General features: G+C 54.9%; 1 protein-coding gene across 1 annotated transcript in view; it reads left to right on the forward strand.

The window, feature by feature from the left end:
• The first annotated feature begins 220 nt into the window (after nucleotides 1-220).
• LINGO1 (leucine rich repeat and Ig domain containing 1) overlaps nucleotides 221-14,317 on the forward strand; it is a 166,292-nt gene continuing 152,195 nt past the window's right edge. The window contains exon 1 of the mRNA XM_087744674.1: nucleotides 221-375. The gene's annotated coding sequence lies outside the window, so the exon portion shown is untranslated. The remainder of the gene's footprint in view (nucleotides 376-14,317) is intronic.

The raw sequence follows: 14,317 nt of genomic DNA on the forward strand, positions 1-14,317 counted from the left end.
CGATTTGTCACCGGGGCCGGGCGCGGAGGGGAGCGGGGAGGCGGGGGCGGGCGCGGCACCTCGGTACGGCGGCAGCGGCGGCTGCTGCTGCTGCGGGAGGTTCCCGGCGCCGCGGCGGCGAGCGGAGCCTTGAGCCGCGTTGCGGGGCGGGGGGAGCGGCAGCAGCTGCAAGCCCCGGGGTATGCCCTCGCCCCCGCCGGAGCGGGGTGTGGGTAAGCGGGCGCGGAGGAGCGCGGAACAAAGCGGAGAGCGGCGGGGAGCGGGGCGCAGGAGCCCGGCCGAGCCCCCAGCGGCGGAGGATGCGCCGAGCCCCGCGGAGCCGAGCCCAGCTGCAGCGAGGCGCGTCTCTCCCGGCCGCCGCCCGAGCCCTCGGAGGTAACGGGGAGCGGGGCAGCCGCATGGGGCCGGGGCTGGGAGGGGGGTATCCATCCTGCCACCGCCCCGTGCTCCCTGGGGACCCGCGCCTCCTCGCAGCGTCACTCAGCAAGTGGTACCCGGCCCCCCCGCAGCGGGGCTGGGATGAGGGAAGGGCCCCCCCGGCGCGAAGGGCTCTTTGGCAGGTGGGGGTCACCGTGCTCTCGGCCCCCCCGGCCATCTGCCCACCGCCCGAGCTGCTGGAGGCCCAGCCCGGAGCGATGGCAGATGCTCGGCACCAACCTCAAAACCGCCACGATCGAAGCTCGGCTTTGAGGTTCGATGCATCCAGTAACCTCAGGCAGCGCTCACGGGAGATGGGCAGAGCTCGGCGCGGGGCTGCCTGCTGCCGGCAGGCTGGTTGCTTGCCCGCCTTGCCACCCGCTCCCTGATACCAGCCAACTTTGGGCTGACTCTATGGGGCACCTGGCACCCAGCGCTGCCGGCAGTGATACGTGCAAAGGGAGACGGTCCCTGCCTTGGACAGCTTAGGCTAGAGCTAGAGGAGATGAGAAGGGTGCCTGGAGCATCAAGGCTGGACCTCTAGGGACCAAAGGCTCAATGATGGATGATATCCTAGGTTTAGCAACAAGGGGAGTTCAATTCGATTCCAGACATTTGATTTCCAGTGCTCCATTCACCAGATGATCCGCCCTGCTAGGGAAGCTGCCTGCATGCATCTTACGTCTTGCTCAGCTCCCCTGCCAAATTAGGGCAAATTGCAAAGCTGTCCCCCTGCCCCCCATCCACGTCTCTGTTGAGAAACTGAGTCTCTTCTCGTGTTGCTCAACTTGCACAGGAGCAACCCACTGCAACAGCGACTGGAGGGCCCCAGGGCTCTCCTTTTATCTGCTGCGCTGCTAACAGAGGAGAGAGAGGGGTTTAATTATCCTCAAGTGTCAGTTCAAGATAAATCTGCTGGGACACAGTTCTTGGCAGGTGCGAAATAACAGGACGTTTTCATGCATGGGAGGCTGAGCTGAGAACAGTTCAGTGGTTTAATTGGCGGCTCCTAGGAAAGGTTCATAGCAGGGTGTACAGAAAATGGGACGGTGCAGGCTCCAGCAGTGATCCTGGTGCTACAGCTGTGGCAGAGGGAAGATGGATGCTGGAGGTGAAGAGCTTTCTCTAGTGTGTTGCTTTGGGGGCTTGGTGCAGAGCAGGTGCTCTGGGCTGGTAGCACAACCTCAGGTCAATACTGTCCTCCAAGGGGCTGATGCTTTTCCAGCATCGCTTCATTTCTGCTAATCTTTTTAGTCCGTTCCTGAGGGAATCCTTGCAGGACCATCAGGAGATGTGCCCTGCTTTATGGGGTACCTGGGGAGCTGAGAACAAGGGGATTACCTCCAGAACCAGGGCACTCAGCGGCTGTCTTCTAGGCGTGTAAGGTGGGATGGCCTCAGGGTTTATTGAACAGCTTCTCTTCCCTCCTCCTGCCAAAATCCCTGAAATGCTTTACAGGAGCTCTTGAGATAAGCATTTGAAGAGTTTTGGTTCTCCTACTCCATGGGGAAAACCCTCTTCCCTCTCCAAATGGCTGTGTCAGGGGAGCTTGGCGCCCGTGGGGATGTCCCCGCCCTGCCAGGGCTGCAGGGATGCACGGAGCATCTGTCTCCTCGTCTCCCGTGCTGTGCTCGTTGGCCCCTGGAGCTGGAATCGGATCAGAGAGCAGAAACTCCTCCATGCAGTGCTCCAGCTGTGGCATCCCACCGAGGCCGTATCGCTACCACGAAATGAGGCCTCTCTGCAGCCGGACTCTATAATGTGTTGGTCTAGGCTACACCAGCAGGAGGAAGGACATAATATTCTATTTTATTCATCCAGATGTGCTGAGCTCTTCTCTGTCCTTAGGCTTCCCGGGGTGGTGTGGGACAGATGTTTTAAAGAAATGGTGCCCCCCATCCCTGCTGACTCGTTGGAGGGGATGTGGATACGGGGAGCTGGTGCTGCTGCTTTTCTGGATGAAGCTGGGTGTTGTGTTGTTATTGTAGTTATGTTCCTTGTTTTAGGGTCCAAGATAATGACTTAGTTGTACTTCATTTCAATGCTGGGTGGAACAAGCCAGCCCTCACGCAGCTCCCACCAGCACGTAACAGCAGCTGGCATTAGAGGTCTGGGGTTGGTCCTGTCTCATACGTACTGACCACTGTCAGTTCTGGCTCCTCTTGCTAATCGCTGGCATCTGTCACTGACACTGTTAGGAGAATTCAGTAAATGTTCTTGTAAGACGTTGAGCTTGTAGATGCGCAGATACGGTGTGTTCAGGAAGACCCCGTTATTAGACGTCATCTCAGCACTGTCCCTTTCCATTTGCGCTTGGTAATGCCGTCGTTTGCTGGCAGCCATGCTCCAGTCCTGCCAGAGTCGCATTCCTCCTTTGCAAATCCGCATTAGTGAAACTTGTAGATTGTTGTTCGGGTGCAAACCTCGTTGATGCTTCTGGTGCTGATCACTGTGACATGCATGCTGCTGATGTGGGATAGTTGGGTGTCTGGCCAGGGGTTGCTTGGCTGAGGACAGCTCTGAGAAGGGGCTTTCTGTCCCTCACTGTAGTTATCTGTGCCTGAGTCTCTGACAAAGGCATTGTGGAGGTGTGATTGAGGGTCAGAGACCCTTCCTCGCTTCTCCTTGGAGGGCAAGCTGCCATGAGATGGGCTGGATCAAGTGAGAGCAGAACCCACACTCATTTCAACTGCAACAAGCTTTTGATGCCACCTGTGAAAGAAGCATATTTAGACTTGATGTATATCCCCCGCCTAGACTTTGGGCTTTGGATCAAGGTGTAAGAGCTTTTGACGCATGCACACACAATAAGGGGGAAAAAAAAATTAAAACCACAATCCTCAAAATGTTTGCAAATCCAAGAGCTTATCCTCACCCCGGGTAGGCAAAATTAACCAAGGGTAGGATCAGTAAATCATAGAATCAGCCACTTTCATCATTGAACATGAGGCAGCTGGGAGCACAGCTGGCACAAAGCAATGTAACCACACCAAGTCTTTGTGGGGATGCTCAGGATCTGGTGCCGCGGGTTTTTTCTTTAATACCATTGCAGCGAGTGGCTTGGGAACCAGTGATACATGGTCAGGATTGGGCCTAAGATGAGTGTGATTGATTAAGAAAAAAAGGCTGCCTGAGGTACCAAGGGCATCCACTGAATGAACCCCTTGGGTTGGTGGAAGGAGCAGTGGCTGATTCAGGACCAAATGGGCTGAGCTAACGCAAGCCCCCATCTTTGTCAAAGGGCTCTGATGACTTCTCCCTTCTCAGCACTACAGATTTTGGTCGTACTCCCACACTTTTAGCCCAGGGAGGAGATTTAAACCATCCCTGCAAAGCTGAGAACATCCCATACAGAGATCAGCACGTCAGTGCCAACAATAATAACCATAAAGGGGCTGGTTGTCCAGCATCCCACCACTTTAGCAACTCTCCTACCTCCACTTGTCATCAAAGCCCCTCTCCAGCGAGGCTGGGTTCTGCTGCAGAGCAGTGGCCGTCATCTCTCAGTAATTGGGGGAGCGGTGGGAAGGTGGAGTGGAGCCGTATGGCGAGATGGGAAGGGATCAGGCTGCCCTAGCATATCAGCATCAGTGGTGCGCGACACCTCGAGGCAGCCTCTGCTGCAACTGACCATATGTGAGGCACGCGCCAGCAGCAGCGGGGAGAAGACAAGCTGGCATCTGGCCTTCAAATCTGTCCTTCTGCCACGCCGAGAGCAAGCTCAGAGCGGGCAGAAGTAGGGCAGGTGGCATCTCCCTCACCTACGCTTCTGTTGAGCCAGGCTGGTGTGTGCTCTGCGGGCAACAGCGAGCCCAGGCTGCTCTGGGGCAAGGTGCGAGTGGAGGAGGACAGCACAGGTCTCATTAAAGTCAGCGGGGGCTCAGAAACCCAGTGCACAGGGAGCATTGCAAGCGTCTGAAGGTTTTTTCAGTGTGTTTGGATCTGGGACATCAGCCGGAGCAGCAGCAGCAGCTCCCGAGTACTCTGGTGGTGTTGGAGGCTGGGGTCAGGCCAGTCCATCTGGAGTTTCATGGCATTATCTCTTAAACGCCTTTAACTGTAATAGGATGGCCTGACTGATTGGATTGTGCTCTGTAATTAATTAGCTGGGTGCACTGCACGGGAAGCAGCTACAGTGGGAAGAGAGGGGGAAACCTGTCAGCAAGAGCCATTAAGCTCCAAATGGCCATTTCTCATTAAATCAGCATCGTGCAGCATTAGTCACTGGGCACAGGGGGTTAGTTCCAGTGTCCTGGCCCTTTTCTGGGCAAGTAATTGTGTTTTTGCTGCCTGATCGTTCCCCCAGAGCTCGGTGTGCTGCACCCTACTGCTGCCATGGGAGCCACCAGCCCATCCGGCCTCGGGGACCTGCTGGGTCGGTTCAGGCTGGGGTGTTTACAGGGGTGGTGAGGGGGTGCCCCCTCTCCTCGGGAAGCCCTTGCTGGGGTGACAGACCCTTCAAGGGGTGTAGGATTGTGCAGCCCGAGCTGCCCCGCAGGTTCCCTTCCCATGCCGGTGATGGCTCCTGTGTGTTAGAGGCTCCCAAGCATGGCTGGCACGAGCCCCACCGCTGTTCCCTCCCTTGCCAGGGCCCGTGGGCTGCTCCCTGCTCCTTCTGCCATACTTGGGCTCCTTTGTCTGCTTTTAGCATCCATTTGTATCTTTAAACAGAAAGCATCCCTCTTAGGTTAATTGTTTTTTGGTTTTTTTTTCTTTTGTGTTTACTGTGGGGATTAATAAGGAACTGCAGCATAAGGAAAATCTGCAACGGCTCCTTGTTTATTGTTTAATTTAGGAAAATGCTGCTGGGCTGGGCTCAGCCTGCCTGGTGCTGGTGCTGGGCCAGGGGCAGGGAGGGGAGGGCAGGGCAAGCATCCGCGTGCCCAGGGGACAGGCCGGGAGCCATGGAGCAGGTCGCCGCTCAGCTGGCCTGGGCAAGAACCATGCCTTGCCCCTGCAGCCGGTGCTCCCTGGCTGGCTGCTGCTCCGGCCCGCAGAGGGCGGCTGGGCCCGGTCTGGGCGGGAGCGGCGGGAATGGCAGGCACCCCTGTAACTGCCGGCGGGTGCCATGAGGGCCCTGGGGAGGGCCAAGGCCGCTGGGGTGGGGGAGCCCAGGCAGCCGGCCTGCAGCAGGGTGAGTCCGCTCGGCTCCTTGCGGTCCCCGCAGCTCTGGCTTGCTCAAGTATTTCAGGTCTTTCTTTGCTGGTTTTTGAGGGTTCCTTTTTGGGTGTGTGTAAAGCCCCGCGGGTGGCTGAGTGCACCTCAAGACCCATTTGCGCAGCTCCCCGTCCCCGACCCTCCCCTGGCTCTGGCTGACGGCAGGAAGGGCTTTGGCGGCCTTCACCCAGTGTGAGGGCAGGAGGTGGCCCCGCAGGCTGAGCTGTCCCCCCGCTGCTGTTGTGGGAGGGGGGTGTCCCCTGCCAGCCCTGGGCAGGGGTAGCTCCCGGGTGATGGCACCTTTCAGGCCTGCAGCCTCTGCCTTCTCTTGCTGGGTGCTCCTGTGGGTGGAGGAGAGAAGTCTCTTCTCTGGGTGCCTCCGCCAGTTGTTGGATGTGTCCCCTGTGAGGTGAAGCCTGCTTTCTGCCCGGGGCATCCTGCCCCCCGGTGCAGGGACAGCAGGCTCGTCTCGTGGTGCGGGACCCATCTGACTGATCCATCCAACGTCCTCGGCTCCATCTTCAGCTCCCGGGTTCCTCTGGTGCCTGTTTGGAAAGTGGCGAGCTGGGGTGTTCTCTGCTAAAACAGGTGCATCTGTGCTCTTGTAAAATTTCAAGCTGGCTTGTGACGGGAAGCTGATGCTCTGCCTGCAGATGCCTGCTGGCATCAAAATGGTCCCTCTGCCTGTTTTGCCCGTGTTCGAACGCCTTTCCCCTCCTGCAGGCATTGGGAGGCTTTGCCGTGCAAGCCTGGGTGCAGCTGTGGAGCACAGCCTGTGTCCCCCTGGGCACGCTTGGCCTCAGAGCTGCCCATGAGCACCCCTTATCAGGCAGCCTGCTGTGTGCTGGGGGGTCGGGGATGGGCTCTCCCCAGGCTGCTGAGGGCCAGGGGCTTCCCGATGGTGTGAGGAGGCTGGGGTGGTGGGGGGTAGTGTAAAACTCCAGGGGGGTCAGCATCACTGCCAAGCTGGAGAAGAGTTGTAGTGCCCTCTGCACCAAAGGCTGATAAATCTTGGAGGAAAAAAACAAAGAAAAACCAACAAAAAAGGCATGTGCCAGCTCAGCTTAACCCACAAAGGAAAATTACGTCATTTAAAAAAGAAAAGGTATTAAAAATAGATTTTTTTAGCAGAGAATGCCACTCAGGAGACTCAATGAGCTCTGTTTCAAGAGTTGGGGAAACAAAACGCTCCAGGAGCTGTGAAACGAAACCTCTCATTTTCAAAATTTCCAAGTGTCAGGTGTGGCTCCTCGAGCTCAGTGTTTTTCCAGCCGGCTGTGCTGGATCTAGCCTGGCTGTGTGATGGTTACTGGCTGCTCCCGGCCGCTGCTGCTTGCTGGAAATGAGGAATTCACCATCTTGGTGAAGGGGAGAAGCTGTGACTTGGATCTGTGTTACATCTTGCTTTGGTTTCCTACTCGCCGGCGGGGCCGAAGGGGAGGTGGTGAGCCCCACGGGGCATCCCTGATTTTTTTGTTTTAATTGGCTAAGGAGCCCTCTCATTTGCTTCAGCTCTGACTAATGAGGCGCATCTCACTTTGACAACGTGTCACAAGCAATAAATTTCTCGGGAGCTGCTGGGCTGCAGGGATGCCCTCGTGATCCTGCCTGGGCTCACCCTCCTCCACGTCGCCCTGTACCGCTGGCTCTTTCCCCAGCCTGACCCTTGAGCATCCTCCCAGAGAAGGACAAGAGGGTTGCGATGAAAAAGTCTGGGTGTGAAAGATCCTATGGAACACACTTTTCCCATCAAAAATGCATTTTTATTGGAAGATTTTGCAGGAACAGGTCTCCTTTGGTGAGAAGGGGTAGGTGTCCAATAGGGAAATCTAGATGGATCCATGATTTTCAAGGCATTCTCCATGGGAAGGCAATTCTGGCTTTATCAGAAGTGCCCCGATCGCTCCAGGGGGGTGCAGAGACTAAATTCTCCTTCCCTCCCCATCCTTCGGCCATCGGGCCACAGAGCACAGTGACAGGGGCCAGAGCAGCCGTGTCGCAATCCTGGCTCTGGAGGGTGGCATCCTTGTGCATAGTAAAAGCATATGGTATAGGTATTGTATGGTGCTCATACAGGTGAGGAGAAGGCTTGTGGGTGAGCTAGGGACTGCCACCCTGGGGCAGAGATGCTCAGCCACGTCTGACTGCGAAGGAAGGGGACAGATGCTGCTCTGTTTGAAGGTGCGGATACCTTTGTGCTGTTTGTCAGTTCTCCTGGGTGACACTAACCTTAATTCTCCCGGTATCATTAAGGGACTGCTCAAGGTTCTAATCATTGATGGGAAGCACCAACTATTAACGCAGCTCCTCTTTGTATTCTTGATGGATTCTCTTTAAGCGTTTCTCTTAGTGGCTCTCCACTGTTAGCTTTTGTTTTCTCCTCAATAGCTTGTCTAATAAACGCCATTATCTTGGGCACAAATCTACTTCATGTCTCAATTCCGCTTCCAAGAGTTGGTAATAACAGCGGAACAGCATCCTCTGAAAAGGGGCTCTGTCACCAGCAGCCGCGGATGCCACTTCTCCGCTTCCCACACCTGTCCCCAGAGCAGATAAAGACGAGGGGAAGATGCGTGGCCAGAAAGCAAAAGGGGCACCTGCCTGATAAATTGGATCTCTAAACAGTGCCAGCAGCAGTCAGTGCAGCAGCTCCGGGGATCAGGGCAGCTTCGCTCCTGCCACCTTGGTAATTAGAGAAGATGTGCTATGGCCTAGGATCCTTCTTAATTCCAGCAGATTAGAGGGGAAAAATGGCTGTGAAGGGTGATGGCTCGTAGGGGAAGGAGATCAGAAGTGTTTCTTATACCTTGAAGGAGCTTCTCATCTATGGCCAAATAAAGCTGTTGCCTCCCAGTCTAAATCTGGGCCTGGAAAGGCTTTAAGTGGTAGGTGCTGGGGTGCTTACTGGGTTTTGGGTCAGTCTGCGGGTTCATAAATGGAAGTATTAAGGTGGCTCCATTTTTCATCTGAGGGCAGCATGTTCCCGAGGGTGTTTAAGCCCAGCGAGACCTGACCCTGATGCCGGTGCTGCAGGAACTCGTGCTTGTTACCGTCCCTCCTGCACAAGCAGCCAAAGCGGAGGGTGACCGGTGTTTTAATTAAGGCAAACCCTACTTCTGCTGGGCCAGGCAGAGCTCAGCTGCTGTGCTGTCAGAGCTTCCCAACGAGGATTTGCCAGGCTCAGGGGGAAGGGGACCGTCAGTGGGAGTGTGCTGCCCAGGCTCCTCTTCTGAGCTCTCAGTTGTCCCATTGCTGGGATGTCTGGCTGCCTCCAAGATCTGTCCCCTCCCAGAGTTATAAATATTTTATCCTCTCAGTACCTACTGCATCAAATAATTTTTTTAAAAATGCATTTTCTTTTTCTATTTTTTTCCTTACTCGATTCTTGCATTTTAAAATGTACCCGCCACGTGTGCGGCACTCAGACATGCTTTCAGCTTCCCCCCAAATGTAATTGCTTTAAAACTGCAGATAGTTGGCGAAAGCAATTTTCTCTACATTACGGAATACTCCAGCTCCTCTCATCCTTCATGCAAGTCGCTCTTCTGCAGTCCTGCCTTCTCTCTGCCGCTGTGCGATGCTCAGTGCCTGGGCTTGCGGTACCTCTGCTTTCTGGGTTGATGCTCTTGCTTTTCCAGGGCTGTGGGAGGAGGCTCCAGTGGGCACGTGGCGAGGGACTTCTCTAGGGGGGATAACTCACTTCTATTGCAGCTTCTGCTGAGCAAGGGTGATGCTCGCTGGCACCAAAGCCCTTCCCTTGGCCGTACTGCTAGCAGGGGGCCTGCTGGTGCCACGTCTCTCCGGCTGGCTGGGTACCTGTGCCAGGCATGTGTTCATCTCGGTTTTGCAGCTCCACCGTCCACACGTTTAACATGCTCTTTCTGTTTGCAGGACGTGTTGGGCTTTCAAAAGCATTAATGATGGAAAATAAATTGGAACCTGAGAGAAATAATCTTTAGGCATTCTCTGTAGGCCTTGTCTTGCCTTGCCTTCCTCAGCCATGTTGAAGGCTGCAGCTGGAGGGGAATACAAATGAGGAGGAGCCCCAGGTCCCTCTGATCTGTTGTGATGTCTCTTGCTCAGTGGATCTTGCAGCAGGGAGCCTGCCTGCTTGCTGGTGCTGGTAAACCCGAGGAGGTTTGGAGAGGGTGAAACTGATAAGGCATTGCTGGACGTTCTTGGAGGGCTTACAGTCCTGAGTCCAAAAAAGGAGCTTGGGGCATGAAGGCTTCTGAGGGTCGTGCCCTGCTTGAGTGGCTTTAGTTGCATTCTGGCATGGGGCAGCATTTCTCTGTGCCGTGCTCTTTGGTTCTGCACCAACCTGTCCTGGGGAACCAGGACCTTGTGTCAGGGACCCACCTTGCAGATGGAGTTAGGTCGCAGGTAAATGCACTTAAGTGTGCTCTGTGCACGCTCCAGCTGCAGCATTCCCTGCCCTGTGCTGAGACTCCATCAGGTCTCAGTCTCCTGCTTGGAGGGAAAGATGGGATCCTCCCCAGGACCACTGCCCTCACAAGTGTCAGGGCATTGGTAGGCGATGGGTGCAGGATGTTTCCTGCCTGAAGCTCAGTTTGAGCCTACAAAGGATGAAATTTGCTGTGTGTCTAAAAGCCAAGGGTTTTGGCAGGAGCAGATTTGGACACATGGAGGACTGTCTGCCCCTCTGTCATAAACAGTCCCTGCCTGAAACGTGACTTCCCGTGACTGGATAATTAATGGCATGGCAGGTTATTCAGATGGGAACATGGTAAAGGAAATCCTATCAAGTTCTCAGTGCTGACGTTTTCATGGCAGCCTTTGGAGGTTCCCTCTCCTCCTTTCCCCATGCTTCCCATGCTGGAGAGAAGGTGCTCGTCACCCTTGGGATGTCCCTGCCAAGGCCAGCAGCATCTCTGGAGGCACCCAAAGCTCTCAGCTGAGCACTCTCACAACAGGAAAGGGTGCAGTGGCTTTGTCGGCATCAAAACATTTGGTCCCTGGAGAAGAGCCAATGTGCCAGAAAACCCGCTCATTTCTCTTGCCCCTGCTCCTCCAAAACAAACGTGGAGCTGGACCATGAGTCCACGGAGAGCCATACCTCATGCCAGCCTCCAGCGAGAGGCTGTTCAGGCACCGTTTCGTATCTTAGCCCAGCCCCTGAGCTGCTCATGGACAAAAACCAGCCTTGTACTGAAAGCTTTTTCTATGTCTGTTGGTTTTCTGAGCACCAGTTTGACATCTGCAAAATCCTGTTGCAGTGCCCAGAGCACTTCAAAGATGCTCGGGGAGAGGTCCCCTCTGTAGGGACCCTGCGTATGCCAGGCTGGGAGAGAAAACCAGCTGGCCTCTGCAGACAGCTGCCCGATCTGGGGGTCAACTCTCACGCTTGCAGCAGGAAGGGCTCAGGTCTGGTGGCTCTGAGGTCTGGAGGCTGTATTGCTGAACAGTATTTTCCTTGAAGGACAGAAACTGTAGGTTTTTGGTGATTCTAGCTCTCGGTTGTTCATGTGCGCATGCATCTGCACACACTGAGGGCAGATTGTCTCCTTCTCTCTCCTTTTGAATGGGAAGAAACAGATGTCTCCCACTCAAAACCTACTGAACTAAGATTTTCTGTGCATTTCCAAGGGATTAGGCTTGCTGTGGCAAGGGGAATGCCGAGGTTTGCTCCCACAGCACAGGTGCCCATCACGGGCGGTACATACCATGTCCTCCCAGCCTCAGACCTTTCGAGATGTCTAGATGAGGAGCTGGGGGTTTGGGCAGGGAGGATTCACAGGTCTGAAGCCTGCTGCAATCCTCACGTTAGCATGTTGAGTAGTGCTTGTACATCCCTCTCTTCCGGGGCTGAATGGTGCTGGTGGCTTTCAGCTCCCACCAAAGCCGGAGTCGGGACCATCTGGCTGTTCCAAGGTGCTCTGTACCTCCCCAGAGTGGGACTTCTTGCAGCGGTATCCTCCCAGTTGCATAGTTACGTGCTGTCTTAATGGTATCAAGCTCTGAATGAGCTCGGGCAATTTGCTTTATAAAACAATGCACTAAATATGTCAACACTCAGTGCATGTTTTTAATATAATATTTCAGATTGTTTTGAAAGAAGCCAAGATCCTTCTTTCCCTCTTCATTAGGAATGTTTTGTGTGAAAGAGATGAACAATAGAGAGAGTTTGCCAGAGAGAAAGCTTTCCCAAGTATTTATTGCTGCTGAGAAATCAGCTGCTTTTTACCAAAAAAACCCAAACCCTCAATGCATAACTATCAGGGCAATTAAGCAGCACGTAAGCTGCCAAGGAGGATTGTAGGACTGGCTTTGCTGGAGATGTTGAAGGCCAGGCTTGACCATAGCTGTCAGGCATGCTTTAGGCACAGTGAATCCCTGTTCCTAAAGGGGGAATGGATTAAATGACCCACCTGCAGCTCCCGGCCACCTGGGAGTTTCAGAAATACAGTCTGAGCTGCTCTGGCATGAGCACTTCCATGCTGGGGGGTATATTCTTGCACTGTTCACCCAGAAATGATGGCTTTGGCTTTTAACTTGCTTCTCGGCAGGACCAGGGGTGGGTTCTTCCCTGGTCTCCAGCTGGGAGACTTGGTCTCTTGCCATGGAAAGGGTAAGACCTTCTGCCTGGCTGGTTGCAATGCTCTGTTCTGGCTGGTGCTACTCAAAAGAAAAAAGAAAAAACAAAAATCCCACTGCAATACTTTCATCAGGGAAACGGGGTTCCTGTCTGTTCTCTAAGAGTTTCGCTTTCATCACAAGTTGGAGGAAACTTTCAGGCAACTCCAAACTTTCATCTTCAATGAGGACAAACCTGAAGAGATGGTGGGAGGGAGCCGTTCCTCAAAGTCCCTGCCAGCTCTGGCTCTCCTTCCATCAGGCCTCCCCAGCCGTGGCCCTGCGGAGGCGGTCTGAGATGATTTCCTCACAAAACAGAGGGCAGCCAAGAGCCTGGTGCCTTCCCATCACAGAAAAACCTGTCTGAAAGCCAGGGAGCCCCAGCCTCATTAGCTGGGGTGGGTGGCACCGAGGCAGTGGACCTTGGAGAGGGATTTGAGCAAAGAGGGTGATTTCACTGCCAGGATCAGTCCAGGAGAAATGCTCCAGGCAGGAAAGCGTGCAGATGTTGGCATGACAGCTGACTGTGCCGGGATGCTGGCTGTGCCGGAATACTCTGATCCAGAGCTGGGCTGTGCCCTGACCCAGGGCAGGGCAGGGGAGAACAGCCAACGCGGCTCCGAGGTGGGACCTGGCACTTGTGTGTGTGTTCGCTGCAAGATGCTGCTGGGGACTAGGGGAGGCCCGGTGAGAAGCTCCCTGGGGATGCTGCTGCCCCACTGCAGCACCATCCCCTCCTGCACCCAGGACAAGCAGGATTTGTTTTTTCTTCACCTCCAGGTAATCCTGCTGCTCAAATATTCTTCCTGCAAATCTGTTTTTTTTTTTGTTGGTTCCCCCCCCCCCCCCCCCCGCTCCTAAATGGAGTGTTTAAGCTTATTCTTTTCTTTTCTGTGAAAGAGGCAGTAAATCCTTTATCCTGCCTGGCTATTTCTGTGTGCGTATTTTCTCATTGTGCTCCAGCTTGTCAGCTGTGTCAAAGCCCGGAAACCTTGGCCTCTGTTGGACTCCAGACTTGGATTTCTCTGTATTTAACAACACAGGCTCCCTTGGACTAACAGTTCTTTTTTCTCCCCTTGGTGTCTTTTTTTTTTTTTTTTTTTTTTTAACTATCTGGCTAAAAAAAGCCCTGACAAAAGAAGAAGAGAGAGCAAGCGGAGAGGTAATGGTCTGTCAGGTTCATCCCCAGCACAGCCTGCCAGCACCGGCAAGGAGTCACAGCGGGGGTGTCCTCCTGTCCCCCCGTGCCTCTGGGGTACCACGGCTGCCCTGGGGAAGGGGAAGCCTGCCGCTGCCCCCCCGGGCAAGGGAGCTTTCTGGAGATTAGCTTGAGATTGGGGGTGCCTCATGCTGGGGCAGTGGATCTGGCAAGCACAAAGGCAGGATTTTGGCATGCAGGGGGATTAGCCGGGGGGAGGTGGATGGCTGCTGGCACACCGAGGCCGTGTGCCAGCTCTGGCTGCGGTGCCTGCTCCTGGGAGCAAGCGTGGGGTGTCTCCCCGGGGGAATCTGATGGAGGGACAGACAGACAGCTGTCCCCGTGGCTGGAGAGAGAGGAAGACCACGTTGTGGTGCTGATGGCCACAGCTGGGACTTGGGTTGGTGGCACGTGTGCTCCAGCCTGCTCTGTGCCCCCGTGGTGGTGGCAGCAGCCTCAGGCAGTCGGTGCCCCCTGTTCCCCGGGGCCAGCTCCACCAGCTTTGCTTTGCAGCCGTGCTGGCACTTCGTGAACGCCATGGCAGCTTACCACGCCGAGCAGCACGGGTGTTTGTGCAAGAACAAAAGAATAAACAATGGAAACTGTGATTAATTAGTACACCTAATTAGCAGCATGCTTGGCCTGGGCTGGAGCTTGGTAAGGTGCCAAGATCAGAGGAAAAGCCAGGGGAGAGACTCTGGTGGGAACCTCTTTGGGGAGTCAGCCGGGGGAGAGGGGAAGGGGATGCTTTCTCGCCACGCCTTTGCTACATGCCTGTGCAGGGAGCTGGGATTGGGAAATCGCCACCCATATACCTCAGAGGTGCTGCTGACATGCAGCTATCACCATCCCCAGCAGCATCCTTCCATTCCCCAGTGCTGCCTTTGCCGAGAGAGCACTTCCCTCCGCCACAATCGGTGTCAGGAGCTGGGCGTTAGACCCACCCTGTGC

Source organism: Nipponia nippon, unplaced genomic scaffold (assembly GCF_047370975.1).
Source record: "Nipponia nippon isolate SJK-2023a ecotype South Korea unplaced genomic scaffold, ASM4737097v1 scaffold_9, whole genome shotgun sequence".
Classification (NCBI taxonomy): Eukaryota; Metazoa; Chordata; class Aves; order Pelecaniformes; family Threskiornithidae; genus Nipponia; species Nipponia nippon.